Genomic DNA, 15,453 nt, shown 5'->3' with positions numbered 1-15,453 from the left:
ATTTGAGGCCTTCATTGGAAACGGTAATGTCTTCACATAAAAACTAGACAGAAACACTCTCAGAAACTTCTTTGTGATGTGTGCATTCAACTCACATATTTGAACATTCCTTTTGATAGAGCAGTTTTGAAACACTCTTTTTGTAGAATCTGCAAGGGGATATACGGACTGTTGTGAGCCCTTCTTTGGAAACGTGAATAACTTCACATAAAAACTAGACTGAAGCTTTCTCAGAAACTTCTTTGTGACATGTGCATTCAACTCACAGAGTTGAAGCATTCTTATGATAGAGTAGTTTTGAAAACTCTTTTTGTAGAATCTGCAACTGGATATTTTGACTGCTTTGAGGCTTTCATTGGAAACGGGAATATCTTCACATAAATATTAGACAGAAGAATTCTTAGAAACTACTTTGTGATGTTTGCACTAATCTCACAGAGTTGAACCTTCCTTTTGATAGAGCAGTTTTCTAACACTGTTTTTGTACAATCTGCAAGCGGATATTTGGAGCGCTGTGACGCCTATGATAGAAGAGAAAATAACTTTACATAAAAACTAGACAGAAGTATTATCAGAAACTTCTTTTTGAGGTGTGCATTCCACTCACAGAGTTGAACCTTTCCTTTGATAGAGCAGATTTGAAACCCTCTTTTTGTAGAATCTACAAATGGACATTTCTAGCACTTTGAGTGCTATGTTCTAGTTGGAAATATCTCTAAAAAAAACTGGACAGAAGCATTCACAGAAACTTTTTTGTGATGTGTGCATTCATCTCACAGAGTTGAAGATATCTTTTCATGGACCAATTGTGAAACACTCTTTTGGAAGAACATGCAGGTTGATATTTGGACCAATTTGAGTCCTTCATTGGAAACGAGAATATCTTCACATGAAAACCAGACAGAATCATTCTCAGAAACTTCTTTGTGATGTGTGCATTCAACTCACAGAATTGAACATAACTTTTCATAGAGAAGATTTGAAACACTCTTTTTGTAGGATCTGTAAGTGGATATTCGGACGGCTTTGAGGTCTTTATTGGAAACGGGAATATCTTCACATAAAAACTAGACAGAAGCATTCTCAGAAACTTCTTTGTGATGTGTACATTCGACTCACAGAGTTCAACATTGCATTTCATAGAGCAGTTGTGAGACACTGTTTTTGTAGAATCTGTAAGTGGATGTTTGGACCGCTTAGAGGCCTTTGTTGGAAAGGGGAATATCTTCACATAAAAGTTAGACAGAAGCATTCTCAGAAACGTCTTTTCGATATGTGCATTCAACTCACAGGTGTGAACAAAAATTTTCACAGAGCAGTTTTGAATCAATCTTTTTTTAGAATCTGCAAGGGGATATTTGTACCATTTTGAGGCCTTTGTTGGAAACGGGAATATCTTCACATAAAAACTAGACAGAAGCATTCTCACAAACTTCTTTGTGATGTGTGCATTCAACTCACAGTATTGAACCTTCCTTATGATAGAGCAGTTTTGAAACACTTTTTTTGTAGAATCTGCAACTGGATATTTGGAGCACTTTGAGGTCTTTAGTAGAATACAAAATATCTTCACATAAAAACCAGACAGAAGCATTACCAGAAATTTCTTTGTGATGTGTGTATTCAACTCACAGAGATGAATATTCTTTTGATAGAGCAGTTTTGAAGCACTCTTTTTGTAGATCTGCAAGTGGACATTTGTAGTGATTTGAGGGCTGTGGTGTAAAGGGAAATGTCTTCAAATATAAACTAGACAGAAGCATTCTCAGAAATTTCTTTGTGATGCTTGCATTCAACTCACAGAGTTGAACATACCTTTTCATAGAGCAGTTGTGAAACACTCTTTTTGAAGGACCTGCAAGTGGATATTTTGTCCGCTTTGAGGTCTAGGTTGGAAATGATAGTATCTTCACATAAAACTAGACAGAAACATTCTCAGAAAATGCTTTGTGATGTGTGCATTCAACGCACAGTGTTGAACACAACTTTTCCTAGAGCAGTTTTGAAACACTCTTTTTGTAGAATCTGCAAGTGGATAATTGGAGTGCTTTGAGGCCTTCGTTGGGAAAGGGAGTTTCTTCACATAAAAACTAGACAGAAGCATTCTCAGAAACTTCTTTGTGATGTGTACATTCAACTCAAAGAGTTGAACCTTCCTTTTGATAGAGCAGTTTTGAAAATCCCATTTGTAGAATGTGCAAGTGAGTATTTAGAGTGCTTTGAAGCCTTCATTGGAAACCGGAATATCTTCAAATAAAAATTATTCAGAAGCAGTTTAAGAAAATACTTTGTGATGTGTGCATTTAACTCACAGAGTTGAAACTTTCTTTTGATAGAGCAGTTTTGAAACACTATTTTGGTAGAATCTGCAAGTGTATATTTGGAGCGCTTTAAAGCCTTCATTGGAAACGGGAATATCTCCAAATAAAAACTAGTCAGAAGCCTTCTCAGAAACTGCTTTCTGATGTGTCCATTCAACTCATACAGTTGAACGTTTCTTTTAAGAGAGCAGTTTTGAAACACTCTTTTTGGAGTATCTGCAAGTGGACATTTGTAGCACTTTGAGGGTTATGGCGGAAAAGGAAATATCTTCAAATAAAAACTAGACAGAAGCATTTTCAGAAACTATTGTTGATGTTTGCATTCAACTCACAGAGTTGAACATACCTTTTCTTAGAACAGTTGTGAAACATTCTTTTTGAAGAATCTACAAGTGGATATTTGGACTGATTTGTGGCCTTCGTTGGAAACAGGAATATCTTCACATAAAAACTAGACAGAAACATTATCAGAAACTTCTTTGTGATGTGTGCATTCAACTCACAGATTTGAACCCTCCTTTTGATACAGTGGTTTTGAAATAATCTCTGTAGAACCTGCAAGTGGATATTTGCACCGTTTTGAAGCCTTCATTAGAAACGGGAAAATCTTCACTTAAAAATTAGACAGAAGGATTCTCAGAAACTTCCTTCTCATGTGTGCCTTCTACTCACAGAGTTGAACTTTCCTTTTTATACAGCAGTTTTGAAACCCTTTTTTTGTAGAATCTGCAAGTGGACATTTGGAGCACTTTGAGGGATTCGGTGGAAAAGAAAATACCTTCCTATAAAAACTAGATAGAAGCATTCTTAGAAACTTCTTTGTGATGAGTGCATTCAAATCACAGAGGTGAACATTCATTTTGATAGAGCAGTTTTTAAACACTCTTTTTGTAGAATCTCAAAGTGGATATTTGTAGCACTTTGAAGTCTTCATTGGAAACGGAAATATCTTCAAATAAAAACTAGACAGAAACATTCTCAGAAACTACTTTGTAATGTGTGGAATCAACTCACAGCGTTTAACCTTTCTTTTGATATAGCAGTTTTAAAACACTCTTTTTGTAGAATCTGCAAGTGGATATTTGGACCGCTTTGAGGGCTATGGTGGAAAAGGAAATAATTTCAAATAAAAACTAGACAGAAGCATTCTCAGAAATTTCTTTGTGATTTGTGCATTCAACTCACAAGGTTGAACATAACTTTTCCTAGAGCAGTTTTGAAACACTCTTTTTGTAGAATCTGCAAGTGGATATTTGGACCGCTTTAAGGCCTTCATGGAAAAGAGAATATATTCACATAAAAACGGGACAGAAGCATTCTCAGAAACTTCTTTGTGATGTGTATATTCAACTCACAGAATTGAACCTTCCTTTTGAGAGAGCAGTTTTGATTCACTCTTTTTAAAGAATCTGCAAGCGGATATTTGACCGATTTGAGGCCTTCGTTGGAAACGGAAACATCTTCACATAAAAACTATACAGAAGCATTCTCAGAAACTCTTTTGTGATGTGTGCATTGAACTCACAGATTTGAATATAACTTTTCATAGAGCAGTTGTGAAACATTCTTTCTGTAGAATCTGCAGGTGGAAATTTGGACTGCTTTGACTCCATCGTTGGAAACAGGAATATCTTCACATGAAAACTAGACAGAAGCATTCTCAGAAGCTTCTTTGTGATGTGTGCATTCAACTCACAGACTTAAACTTTCCATTTGATAGACTAGTTTTGAAACACTCTTTTTGTAGAATATGCAGGTGAATATTTGGAGTGCTTTGAGGCCTATGGTTGGAAAGGGAATATCTTCACAATAAAACTAGACAGAAGCGTTCTCAGAAACTTCCTTGTGACGTGGGCATTCAACTCACAGAGCTGAACCTTCATTTTGATAGAGCAGTTTTGAAATACTATTTTTGTGGAATCTGCAAGTGGATATTTGGAGTGCTTTGAAGCCTTCGTTGGAAACGGGAATATCTTCAAATAAAAATTAGACAGAAGCATTCTCAAAAAGTACTTTGTGATGCGTACATTCAACCTACAGAATTGAGACTTCCTTTTGATAGAGAAGTTTTGAAACACTCTTTTTGTAGAATCTGCAATTGGATTTTTGGATCGCTTTGAGACCTATGGTAGAAAAGGAAATACCTTCACGTAAAACCTAGACAGAAGAATTCTCAGAAACTTCTTTGGGATGTGTGCATTTAATTCACAGAATTGAAACTTCCTTTTGGCAGTTTTGAAACACTCTTTTGATAGAATCTGCAAATAGACATTTGTAGTGCTTTGAGGGCTGTGGTGGAAAGGGAAATATCTTCAAATATAAACTAGACAGAAGCATTCTCAGAAACTTCTTTGTGATGTTTGCATTCAACTCACAAAGTTGAACATACCTTTTCTTAGAGCAGTTGTGAAACACTCTTTTTGAAGAACGTACAAGTGGATATTTGGACCGATTTGGGGCCTAGATTGGAAACGGAAATATCTTCACATAAAACTAGACAGAAACATTCTCAGAAAAGTGTTTGTGATGTGTGCATTCAACTCACGGAGTTGGACACAACTTTTCCTAGAGTAGTTTTCAAACACTCTTTTTGTAGAATCCGCAAGTGGATATTTGGACCGCTTTGAGACCTTGATTGGAAGCGGGAGTTTCCTCACGTTAAAACTACACAGAAGCATTTTTAGGAACTTCTTTGTGATGTGTGCATTCAACTCACAGTTGAACCTTCCTTTTGATAGAACAGTTTTGAAAACCCCATTTGTAGATCTTGCAAGTGGATATTTGGAGTGCTTTGAAGACTTTTTGGAAAAGGGAATATCTTCACATGAAAACTTGACAGAAGCATTCTCAGAAACGTCTTTGGGATGTGTGCATTTAACTCACAGAGTTGAACCTTCTTTTAGATAGAGCAGTTTTGAAACACTTTTTTTGTAGTATCTGCATGTGGACATTGGGAACGCTTCGAGGCTTTGGTGGAAAAGAAACATCTTCACACAAAAAGTAGACAGAAGCATTCTCAGAAATTTCTTTATGATGTGTGCATACAACTCACAGAATTGAACCTTACTTTTGATAGAGCAGTTTTAAACCGCACTTTTTGTAGAATCTGCAAGTGGACATTTTGAGTGCTTTGAGGCCTTCGGTGGAACAGAAAGTATCTTCAGATGAAAACTAGACAAAGCATTCTCAGAAACTTCTTTATGATGTGTGCATTCAATTCACAGAGTTGAAACTTCCTTTTGCTAGAGCAGGTTTGTAAAACTCTGTTTGTAGAATCTCCAAGTGGATATTTGGAGCACTTAGAAGCCCTCTTTGGAAACGGTAATATCTTCAAATATAAACTACACAGAAGCATCCTCAGAAACTACATTGTGATGTGTGCGTTCATCTCACAGAGTTGAAACTTCCTTTTGATACAGCAGTTATGAAACACTCTTTTTGTAGGATCTGCAAAGTGATGTTTGCACCATTTTTATGCCTTCATTGGAAACGCATATATCTTCACATAAAAACTAGACAGAAACATTCTCAGAAACTACTTTGTGATATGTGCATTCAAATTATGTATTTAAACCTTCCTTTTGATAGAGCAGTTTTGAACCACTCTTTTTGTAGAATCTTAAAGGGGATACGTCGATCGATTTGAGGCCTTCATTGGCAACGGGAATATCTTCACATAAAAACTAGAAAGAAGCATTCTCAGAAACTGCTTTGTGATGTGTGCATTCTACTCACAGAGTTGAACTTTCGTTTTGATAGAGAAGTTTTGGAACACTTTTATTGTAGAATCTGCAAGTGGACATTTGGAGCTCTTTGAAGCCTTCGGTGGAAAAGGAAATATCTTCACATAATAACTAGACAGAAGAATTCTCAGAAACTTCTTCATGATGTGTGCATTCAACTCACAGATTTGAACCTTCCTTTTGATAGGGCAGTTTTGAAACATGCTTTTTGTAGGATCTGCAAGGAGATATTTGGAGCGCTTATATGCCTCTGTAGATCACGGGAATATCTTCAAACAAAAACTAGACTGAAGTATTCTCACAAACTACTTTGTGATGTGTACATTCAACTCACAGAGTTGAACCTTTCTTTTGATACAGCAGTTTTGAAACACCGTTTTTGCAGAATCTGCATGTGGACATTTATAGCACTTTGAGGGCTATGGTGGGAAAGTAAATATCATCAAATAAAAAACGGGACAGCAGCATTCTGAGAAACTTCTTTGTGATGTGTGCATTTAACTGACAGAGTTGAACTTTCCTTTTCATAGAGCATTTGTGACACACTCTTCTCGAAGGAACCCCAAGGGTATATTTGGATGGATTTGAAGCAAAATTCTGTTTTGAATTCAGTTTTGAAACAGAATTTTTGTAGAATCTGCAAGTGGATATTTGGAGTGCTTTGAAGCCTTCATTGGAAACGGGAATATCTTCACATAAAAACTAGACAGAAGCATTCTCAGAAACTTCTTTTTGATATGCACATTCAACTCACAGAATTGAACATTCCCTTACATAGAGCTGTTTTGAAACAGTTTTTTGTAGAATCTGCAAGTGGATATTTGGAACGCTTTGAGGCCTGTGGTGGAAAAGAAAGTATCTTCAGATAAAAAGTAGACTGAAGCATTAACAGAAACTTCTTTGTGATGGGTGCATTCAACTCACAGATTTGAACCTTCCTTTTGGTAGAGCAGTTTTGAAACACTCTTTTTGTAGAATCTGCAAGTGGACATTTGGAGCACTTTGAGGCCTTTGGTGGAAAAGGAAATATCTTCACGTTAAAACAAGACAGAACCATTCTCAGAAACTTCTTTGTGTATGATGTGTGCATTCAACTCACTTATTTGAACCTTGCTTTTGTTAGAGAAGTTTTGAAACCATCTTTTTGCTGTATCTGCTAGTGAATGTTTAGAACACTTTGAGTCCTTCGGTGGAAACGGGAATATCTTCACATAAAAACTAGACAGAAGCTTTCTCACAAACTTCTTTGTAATGTTTGCATTCAACTCACAGAGTTGAACGTGCCTTCTCATAGAGCAGTTTTGAAACACTCTTTGGTAGAATTTCCAAGTGGATATTTTTACCACTTTGAGGACTTCATTGGAAACGGGGATAACTTCACATAAAAACAACACAGAAGGATTCTCAGAAACTTCTTTGTGATGTGTGCATTCAACTGACATATTTCAACCTTCCTTTTGATAGAGCAGTTTTGAAAAACTCTTTTATTATCTGCAATTTCAAATTTTTCGCTCTTTGGGGGATATGATGGAAAAGGATATATTTTCATATGAAAACTAGGCAGGAGCATTCTCAGAAACTTCATGTGATGTTTGCATTCAACTCACAGAGTTGTACATACCTTTTTATAGAGCAGTTGTGAAACACTTTTTCTGTAGAATCTGAAACTGGATATTTGGACCGCTTTGATGCCTTCATTGGAATAGGGAATATCTTCACATAAAAACTAAACAGAAGCATTCTCAGAAACTTATTTGTGATGTGTGCATTCAACTCACGGAGTTGAATCTTCCTCTTCATAGAGCAGTTTTGAAACATTCTTTTTGTAGAATCTGCAATTGAATATTTTGAGTGCTTTGAAGCCTCTGTTGGAAACGGGAATATCTTCACATAAAAAATAGACAGAAGCATTCTGAGAAACTGCTTTGTGAGGCGTGCATTCACATCACAGGGTTGAACCTATCCTTTGATTGGGTAGATTTGAATCTCTCTTTTTGCAGAATCTGTAAGAGGATATTTGGAACACCTTGCGGCCTATGGTGGAAAAGGAAACATCTTCAAATAAAAACTACACAGAAACATTCTGAGAAACTTCTTTGTGATGTGTGCAGTCATCTCACAGGGTTTAACGTATCTTATGATGGAGCAGTTTCAAAAAACTCTTTGTAAAGAATTTACAAGTGGATATTTGGAGCGCTGTGAGGCCTACTGTGGAAAAGCAAATATCTTCAGATAAAAACCACACAGAAGCATTCTCAGAAACTCCTTTGGGATGTGTGCATTCATCTCACACAGTTGAACCTGTCTTATGATTGAGCAGTTTTGAAATTCTCTTTTTCTAGAATCTGCAAGTGGATATTTGGAGTGCTTTTTGCCCTATGGTGGAAAAGGAAATATCTTCAAATAAAAACTACACAGAAACTTTCTCAAAATCTTCTCTGTGATGTGCGCATTCAACTCACAGTGTTGAATCCATCTTTTGACTGAGCAATTTTGAATCTCTCTTTTTGTAGAATCTGCAAGTGGATATTTGGAGTGTTGTCAGGCCTAATGTGGAAAATCAAATATGTTCACATAAAAACTACACAGAAGCGTTTCGAGAAACTTCATTGTGATGCGTGCATTCAACTCAGAGCTGAACCTATCTTTAGATTGAGCAGTTTTGAATCTCTCTTTTTACAGAATGTGCAAATGGATATTTGGAACACCTTTTGGCCTATTGTTGGTGGAAAATATCTTCAAATAAGAACTACACAGAAACATTTTGAGAAACTTCTTTGTGATGTGTGCATTCATCTCACAGAGTTGAACCTAGCTTTTGATTGAGCTGTTTTGAATCTTTTTTTTTTTTTTTTTTGCAGAATCTACAGGTGGATATTTTGAGCCATTTGTGGCCTACTGTGGAAAAGCAAACCTCTTCACATAAAAATTACACAAAAGCATTCCGAGAAACTTCTTCATGATGTGTGTATTCAACTCATAGGGTTGAACCTATCTTTTGATTGTGCAGTTTTGAATCTCTCTTTTTGCAGGATCTGCATGTGAATATTTGGAGCCCTTTGCAGCCTATGGTGGAAAAGGAAATATCTTCAGATAAACACAACACAGAAATATTCTCAGAACTTCTCTTCGATGTGTGGATTCATCTCACAGAGTTGAAACTTTCTTTTGATTGAGCAGTTTTGATACAGTCTCTTGGTAGAATCTGCATGTGGATATTTGGAGCCCTTCGTGGCCTACTGTTGAAAAGGAAATATCATCACACAAAAACTAAACATAAGCATTCTGAGAAACTTTTTTGTGATGTGTGCATTCATCTCACAAGGTTGAATCTATTTTATGATTGAGCAGTTTTTAAACACTCTTTTTGTAGAATCTGAAAGTGGATAATTGGAGACCTTTAAGGCCTATTGTGGAAAAGGAGATATCGTCAAATAAAAACTACTCAGAAGCTTTCCGAGAAACTTCTTTGTGATGTGTATTCATCTCACAGGGTTGAGCCTATCTTATGATTGAGCAGTTTTGAAACACTCTTTCTGTAGAATCTGCAAGTGGATATTTGCAGCACTTTGAGGCCTGCCGTGGAAAAGCAAATATCTTCAGATTAAAAATACACAGAAGCATTCTGAGAAACTTCTTTGTAATGTGTTCATTCATCTCACAGAATTGAACCTTTCTTTTGATGGAGCAGTTTTGAAACACTGTATTTTTAGAATCTGCAAGTTCAAATTTGGAGCCCTTTGAGACCTACTGTGGAAAAGGAAATACCATCATAAAAACTACACTGAAGGATCCTGAGAAACTTCTTTGTGATGTGTGCATTCATCCAACAGAGTTGAATCTTTCTTTTGATTGACTAGTTTTGAAATGCTCTTTTTGTAGAATCTGGAAGTGGATAATTGGAGCCCTTTGAGGCCTACCATGGAAAAGCAAATATCTTCAGTTAAAAACTACACAGAAGCATTCTGACAAATTCTTTGTGATGTGTGCATTCATCTCACAGAGTTGAATCTTTCTTTTGATTGAACAGTTTTGAAACACTCTTTTTGTAGAATCTGCAAGTTGATAATTGGAGCCCTTTGAGACCTACTGTGGAAAAGGAAATATCTTCATATAAAAACTACTCAGAAGCATTCTGAGAAACTTCTTCATGATATGTGCATTCAACTCACAGAGTTGAAACTATCTTTGATTGAGCAGTTTAGCCTCTCTCTTTTTGTAGAATCTGCAAGTGGATATTTGGAGCCCTTTGCACCCTACAGTGGAAAAGGAAATATATTCAAATAAAAAATATACAGAAGCATTCTCAGAAACTTCTTCATGATATGTGCATTCAACTCACAGAGTTGAACCTGTCTTTTGATTGAGAAGTTTTGAATCTTTCTTTTTCTAGAATCTGCAAGTGGATATTTGGAGCGCTGTGAGGCCTCCTGTGGAAAATCAAATATGTTGACATAGAAACTACTCAGAAGCATTCTGAGAAACTTCTTTGTGATGTGTGTATTCAACTCACAGACTTGAACCTTTCTTTTGATTGAGCAGTTTCGAATCTCTCTTTTTGCAGTATCTGCAACTGGATGTTTGCAGAGCTTTGAGGGCTATTGAGGAAAAGGAAATACGTTTAGATAAAAACTACACAGAAGCATTCTGAGAAACTTCTTTGTGAGGTGTGCATTCAACTCACATGGTCGAACTTATCTTCTCATTGAGAAGTTTTGAATCTCTCTTTTTGTAGAATCTGCAAGTGGATATTTGGAGCCCTTTGTGCCCTACAGTGGAAAAGGAAATATCTCCAAATAAAAACTAAACAGAAGCATTTAGAGATACTTCTTTTTGATGTAAGCATTCAACTCACGAATGGGCCTAATGTGGTAAAACAAATATCTTCACCTAAAAACTACACAGAAGTATTCTGATAATCTCCTTTGGGATGTGTGCATTCAAATCACAAAGTTGAACCTATCTTTTGATTGAGCAGTTTTGAATCTCTCTTTTTGCAGAATCTGAAAGTAGATATTTGGAGCACATTGAGGCCTACCATGGAAAAGCAAATATTTTCAGTTAGAAACCACATGGAAGCATTCTGACAAATTCCTTTGTGATGTGTGCATTCATCTCACACAGTTGAATGTATCTTTTGATTGAGCAGTTTTTAAACACTCTTTTTGTAGAATCTGCAAGTTGATAATTGGAGCCCCTTGAGGGCTATTGTGGAAAAGGAAATATCACATAAAAACTACTCAGAAGCATTCTGAGAAACTACTTTGTGATATGTGCATTCGACTCACAGAGTTGAAACTATCTTTTCATTGATCAGATTAGCATCTCTCTTTTTGCAGGATCTGCAATTAGATATTAGGAGACCTTTGTAGCCTGTGGTGGAAAAGGGAATATATTCCAATAAAAACTACACAGAAACATTCTGAGAAACTTCATTTTTATGTGTGGATTCATCTCACAGGGTTGAACCTATCATGATTGAGCAGTTTTGATACACTGTTTTTGTAGAATCTACAAGTTTATATTTGGAGCACTTTGAGGCCTACCATGGAAAAGCAAATATCTTCAGTTAAAAACTACACAGAAGCATTCCGACAAATTTCTTCATGATGTGTGCATTCATCTCACAGAGTTGAACCTTTCTTTTGGTTGATCAATTTTGAAACACTCTTTTTGTAGAATCTGCAATTTGATAATTGGAGGCCTTTGATGCCTATTGTGGAAAAGGAAATACCTTCACATAAAAACTACTCAGAAGCATTCTGAGAAACTTCTTTGTGAGGTGTGCATTCAATTCACAGAGTTGACCTATCTTTTGATTGAGCAGTTTTGAATCTCTCTTTTTGTATAATATGCAAGTGTATATTTGGAGCCCTTTGCATAATATGGTGGAAAAGGAAATATTTTCAAATAAAACCTACACAGAAGCATTCAGAGAAACTTCTTTATGATGTGTGCATTCAACTCACAGAGTTGAACCCATCTTTTGATTGAGCAGTTTTGAATCTCTCTTTTTGTAGAATCTGCAAGAGGATATTTGGAACAAATTGTGGCCCATGGTGGAAGAGGAAATAACTTCATATAAAAACTACACAGAAACATTCTGAGAAACTTATTTGTGATGTGTGCATTCATCTTATAGGGTTGAAACTATCTTATGATTGAGCAGTTTTGAAACACTCTTTTTGTAGAATCTGGAAGTGGATATTTTCTTCACTTTGAGGTCTACCGTGGAAAAGCAAATATCTTCAGAAGAAAACTACACAGAAGCATTCTGAGAAACTTCTTTGTGATGTGTGCAGTCATCTCACAGAGTTGAACTTTTCTTTTGATTGAGCAGTTTTGAAACACTTTCTTTGTAAAATCTGCAAGGCGATATTTGGATCACTTTGAGGCCTATGTTGGAAAAGGAAATATCTTCACATAAAAACTACATAGAAGCAATCTGAGAAACTTCTTTGTGACGTGTGCATTCATCTCACAGAGTTGAACATTCCTTTTGATTCAGTAGTTTTGAAACACTCTTTTTGTAGGATCTGCAAGTGGATAATTGGAGCCCTTTGTGCCTTATTGTGGAAAAGGTAATATCTTCAAATGAAAACTACACAGAAGCATTCTCAGAAACTTCTTCATGATGTGTGCATTCAACTCACAGAATTGAACCTATGTTTTGTTTGAGCAGTTTCGAATCTCACTTTTTGTAGAATCTTCAAGTGGATATTTGGAGCGTTTGTGCTCTATGGTTGAAAAGGAAACATCTTCAAATAAAAACTACACAGAAGCATTCTCAGAAACTTTTTCATGATGTGTGCATTCAACTCATAGAACTAAACCTTTTTTTTGTTTGAGCAGTTTAGAAACTCTCTTTTTGTAGAATCTGCAAGTGGATAATTAGAGCCATTTGAGGTATTTTGTGGAAAAGGAAATATCTTCACATAAAAACTACGCAGAAAAATTCTGAGAAACTTCTTTCTGAGGTGTACATCCAACTAACAGGGTTGAAACTATCTTTTGATTGAGCAGTTTAGAAACTCTCTTCTTGTAGAATCTACAGGTAGATATTTGGAGCCCTTTTTGCCCTATTGTGGAGAAGGAAATATCTTCAAATGAAAACTACAAAGAAGCATTCTCAGAAACTTCTTCTTGATGTGTGAACTCAACTCAAAGAGTTGAACAAATCTTTTGTTTGAGTAGTTTTGAATCTCTCATTTTGTAGAATCTGCAATTGGATATTTGGAATGCTGTGAGGCCTACTGTGGAAAATCATTTATCTTAACATAAAAACTACACAGAAGCATTCTGACAAATATTTTTGTGATGTGTGCATTCATGTCACAGATGTGAACCTTTCTTTTGATTGAGCAGTTTCGAAACACTCTTTTTGTAGAATCCACAAGTGGATAATTGGAGCCCTTTGAGGCCTATTGTGGAAAAGGAAATATTTTCACATAAAAACTACTCAGCAGCACTCTGAGAAACTTCTTTGTGATGTGTGCATTCAACTCGCAGGGTTCAACCTATCTTTTGATTGAGCAGTTTAGAATCTCCCTTTGTGTAGGTTTTGCAAGGGGATATTTGGAGCCCTTTGTGCCCTATGTTGGAAAAGGAAATATCTTCCAATAAAAACTACACAGAAGCATTCAGAGAAACTTCTTTGTGATATATTCATTCAACTCACCGAGTTGAACCTGTCTTTTGATTGAGTAGTTTTGAATCTCTCTTTTTGCAGAATCTGCAAGTGGATATTTGGAGCCCTTTGATGCCTACTGTGGAAAAATATGTATCTTCACATAAAAAGTACACAGAAGCATTCTGAGAAACTTCTTTGGGATGTTTGCATTCAACTCACAGAGTTGAACCTATCTTTTGATTCAGCAGTTTTGAATCTCTCTTTTTGCAGAATCTGCAAGTGGATGTTTAGAGAGATTTGAGACCTATTGTGGAAAAGGAAATATCTTCACATAAAAACTACACAGTGGCATTCTGAGAAACTACTTTGTGAGGTGTGCATTCAGCTCACAGAGTTGAACTTATATTCTCATTGAGCAGTTTTGAATCTCTATTTTAGTAGAATCTGCAATTGGATATTTTGATCCCTTTGTGCCCTATGGTGGAAAAGGAAATATCTTCAAATAAAACTACACAGAAGAATTCTGAGAAACTTCTTTGTGATGTATGTATTCAACTCACAGAGTTGAACCTATCTTTTGATTGAACAGTTTTGAATCTCTCTTGTTGCAGAATCTGCAGGTGGATATTTGGAGCCCTTTGAGACCTACTGTGGGAAAGCAAATATCTTCACATTAAAACTACCCAGAAACATTCTGAGAAACTTTTTTGGGATGCGTGCTTTCAATTCACAGAGTTGAACCTATCTTTTGATTGAGCAGTTTTGAATCTCTCTTTTTGCAGAATCTGCAAGTGGATATTTGGAGCCCTTTGCGGCCTGTGTTGGAAAAGGAAATATCTTCAAATAAAAACTACACAGAAACATTCTGAGAAACTTCTTAGTGATGTGTGCATTCCTCTCACAGGGTTGAACTTATCTTCTGATTAAGCAGTTTTGAAACACTCTTTTTGTAGAATTTGTAAGTGGATATTAGAGCGCTTTCTGGCCTACCGTGAAAAAGCAAATATCTTCAGAAAAAAACAACACAGAAGCATTCTGAGAAACTTGTTTGTGAAGTGTGCATTGATCTCACAAAGTTAAAATTTTCTTTTGATTGAGCACTTTTGAAACACTCTTTTTGTAGAACCTGCAAGAGGATATTTGGAGCCCTTTGAGGCCTACTGATGAAAAGGAAATATCTTCACTAAAAAACTACACAGAGGCATTCTGAGAAACTTCTTTGTGATGTGTGCATTCATCTCACCGAGATGAACCTTTCTGTTGATTGAGCAGCTTTGAAAAACTCTTTTTGTAGAATCTGCAAGTGGATAATTGGAGCCCTTTGAGGCCTATTGTGGAAAAGAAGGTATCTTCACGTAAAAACTACTAAGAAGCATTCTGAGAAACTTCTTTGTGATGTGTGCATTCAAATTACAGAGTTGAACCTATCTTTTGATTGAGCAGTTTAGAATCTCTCTTTTGTAGAATTTGCTAGTGGATATTTGGAACCATTTGTGCCCTCTGGTGGAAAAGGAAATATCTTCAAATAAAACCTACACAGAAACATTCTGAGAAACTACTTCCTGATATGTGCGTTCATCTCACAGGGTTGAACCTACCTTATGATTGAGCAGTTTTGAAACACTCTTTTTGTAGAATCTGCAAGTGGATATTTGCAGCACTTTGAGGCCTACTGTTGAAAAGCAAATATCTTCAGATAAAAATTACACAGAAGCATTCTGAGAATCTTCTTTGGGATGTTTGCATTCATCTCACAGTG

The sequence above is a fragment of the Pongo pygmaeus genome, chromosome 17 (genome assembly GCF_028885625.2).
Source record: "Pongo pygmaeus isolate AG05252 chromosome 17, NHGRI_mPonPyg2-v2.0_pri, whole genome shotgun sequence".
Lineage (NCBI taxonomy): Eukaryota > Metazoa > Chordata > Mammalia > Primates > Hominidae > Pongo > Pongo pygmaeus.
The sequence above is the reverse complement of the archived record's forward strand: the minus strand, read 5'-3'. Positions refer to the sequence as shown.